The sequence below is a fragment of the Hypanus sabinus genome, unplaced genomic scaffold, assembly GCF_030144855.1.
Source record: "Hypanus sabinus isolate sHypSab1 unplaced genomic scaffold, sHypSab1.hap1 scaffold_1044, whole genome shotgun sequence".
Lineage (NCBI taxonomy): Eukaryota > Metazoa > Chordata > Chondrichthyes > Myliobatiformes > Dasyatidae > Hypanus > Hypanus sabinus.
In genome coordinates, this window is record NW_026779097.1 from 76,182 (window position 1) to 79,548 (window position 3,367).

Genomic DNA, 3,367 nt, shown 5'->3' on the forward strand with positions numbered 1-3,367 from the left:
CATGTTGAAATCTGCCTGTAAGACTTGGCCAGTGATCTTCCGCATAGAAGGAAGGTATAAACTTTAGTACTGTTGACGACTATGTGTCCAACTCTGCTGTCACAGTGTTCTGAGAGACTTTAATTTGACCACCCTACAGCACCTGGATGATTTATTGAACTAGGGCAGATAGTTTAGGGGAAATGCTGAATTTAAGAATGGAACTACACGCTAAATAATCTGAACGCCCTTTAATGTATTACGGGGCAACGGCTACAATAACATTGAAACAATCTTTTCCAATGGAACTCGAAAAGTCAACATTTCAAGCGCTCAGCATCATCTGTTCTTGCTCTCCACATGAACCAGACTTCAGAAAATGTGATATTCCAATTCCTAATTCGAGTATGAACAAATTTGTCCAAATGTCAATTTACCTTTGAACAGTGTGCTTATCGTACACGGAACTGATACACTCATCTCTGGACTCATTAACCATGACTCCACCTGGTCGGTGTGAAATCCGCGTCTCCCTCTGAAAAACCAGAAAAAAGATAAATAAAAGAACGCAATCTAAATACTCAGGTAAGGCAAAAACAAAAATCCAAGCTTGCACTTTTCTACCTTTAAAACCGTTGCCGGTAACTGGCGTATACAGAATAAACAGTTAATTGCCAGAGTGAAATTCCGTATCAAATATTCAGAAGAGCAGCGGGAAGAAAGATGAGGGTGTTTACGGCAGACATGCACTAACACATATTGTAATTTCAAAGAGAAATCCAGTTTCTGAAATTCACATCAGTTCCTCGAAGTTTATTTCAGTCAACGAATCAGATATTATCAGACAGTCATATCAGAAGAAGAAGAAGAAGCCCATAGCTCCGAGTGGAGTCATCGGGACACCGTCGGGACGGCGTTTCTGTAGCAGGCTTCCTTAGTTTTACGGAGCAGAGTTGCTAGCTCAACGCTCAACATAGCACAGATGGAGGGGGCCGGCTAGGTTCGAACTCGGAGCCTTCACTCCGAATTCCGGTGCTGAAGCCACTATGCCACCAGACGTTGAGAAACAGGGAATTAATTCAAACATCCTGTCAATACACACCTAACAAATACACGACTGCCTTCCGTTCGTTCACGCACGTATTACCTCTCTTTACCTTTCAAGTGAACTCACAAATGTCCAGTCATCGTGCAATATTTTACATTCTTAATTCGCACTTTAAACCATCGCAGAACATTGCCTGATTTCAAGGGTCGAACAGTTCACAAATAATCATACAACCTTTAAGAAATCTTTTAATGTCTGAAGCAGAGGGTCGCTAGAAATTAAGTATCATCCTCAAGTTAATATTCAGCAGTTTAAAACATGACGCCACCACTTCACCATTTCTCCCATGGCGTCGTGTTTTCTCAGATCCAATCCCTGACTTAGGAGAGGATTTAGATGAAATTAACGTTTTGTTGTAAATTATCGAGCTTAGTAATCTTCATTACCACCACTGAATGAATATATGTGGACACTTCACTGGAAACATATCCCACCAAATCTTGTCCGGAATTATCGCTTTTAAATCTTATCGGGAACTGTGGCTTTTGTTGCCTTGACCTACGAGTATATTACTTTCCTAGGTTACCCCACTTATAAGTGCAAACCTGCACTTTCTTATACACACGTGACAACTTTTCACCAAGTCTTCAAGCTTCACTCTCTGTGAGGCCAGAGTGATCAAACTTTACAAAAGAGTTTCTAGATTCTTCGGTGCACCAGACACTGAAATTCTGAACGATACGTGCCCCGCATGGGAAATTAGTTAGTAAGATTCAGTCGCTAGGTGTACTTGGAGAGGTAGTAAACTGGATTAGTCATTGGCTCAATGGAAGAAACCAGAGAGTGGTAGTGGAGGATTGCTACTCTGAGTGGCGGCCTGTGACTATTGGTGTGCCGCAGGGATCAGTGCTGGGTACATTGTTATTTGTCATCTACATCAATGATCTAGATGATAATGTGGCAAATTGGATCAGCAAATTTGCCGATGATACAAAAACTGGAGGTGTAGTGGACAGTGACGAAGGTTTTCAAAGCTTGCAGAGGGATTTGAACCAATTGGAGGAATGGGCTGAAAAATGGTAGATGGATTTTAATGCGGACAAGTGGGAGGTATTGCACTTCGGAAGATCAAACCAAGGTAGAACATACATGGTAGGACACTGAGGAGTGCAGTAGTCTGAGGGATCTGAGAATGCAGATACATAATTCCCTGAAAGTGGCATCTCAAGTAGATAGGGTACTAAAGAGAGCTTTTGGTATATTGGCCTTTATGAATCAAAGTATTGAGTATGATAGTTGGAATGTAATGGTGAGGTTGTATAAGACATTGGGGAGACTGAATTTGGAGTATTGCGTGCAGTTCTGGTCACCTAATTGCAGGAATGATATTAATAATTTTGTACGAGTGCAGAGAAGGTTTACAAGGATGTTGCCGGGGCTTGAGAAACTGTTTTACCGAGAAAGTTTGAATAGGTTAGGACGTTATTCCCTGGAGCGTAGGAGAATGAGGGGTGATTTGAAAGAGGTGTACAAAATTATGATGGATTATAGATAGAGTGAATGCAAGCAGGCTTATTCCAGTGAGGCTAGGGGAGAGAACAAAACAGACGACATGGGTTAAGGGTGAAGTGGGAAAAGTTTAAAGGGATCATGAAGGGGGCTTCTTCAAGAAAAGAGTGGTGGGAGTGTGGATTGAGCTGCCAGATGAAATGGTGAATGCGGGCTCACTTTTGACACTTAAGAAAATCTTGGACAGGTATATGGATGAGAGGGGTTAAAGGGATTGGGCCCAGGTGCAGGTCAGTGGGACTAGGAAGAGAAATGGTTCGGCACAGCCAAGAAGGGCCAAAAGGAATGTTTCATTGCTGTAATGCTCTATGGTTCTAAGGTTCTATATATCTGATTCTATATAATTGACTCTATATAATGTTGATTAATTATCGCGCTTGTAACAGCATTCAGAGATCTGACGTAAGTATAGTCGGGTGCTTGGCGCTCACCTGGTTACATGTGGTTAGCATGTCTGGCGATATCCTCAGTTAACACCCAAAACTAACTAAATAAAATGTAACAACGGATTCTTTAATTCTTCACTTGCTCCCCTATCCTTGCATTTTCGACAAAGTCGAGTGTTTAGAATATAATTTTAAGGCTTTAAAAAACTGCTATGTGTTCTGGCCTTATGAAATGTTCGCATAGAAGCACAGTCCAATCAATTTCCATTTCTCTTTAGTGCTGAGACAATGCACCGCTCTTGGGTGATCATTTGCTTAAACTGCACAATATGTTTGTCCGTGGCAATAATGCCCCAGATGTTGAGGCACATGGATGCCATTCTTT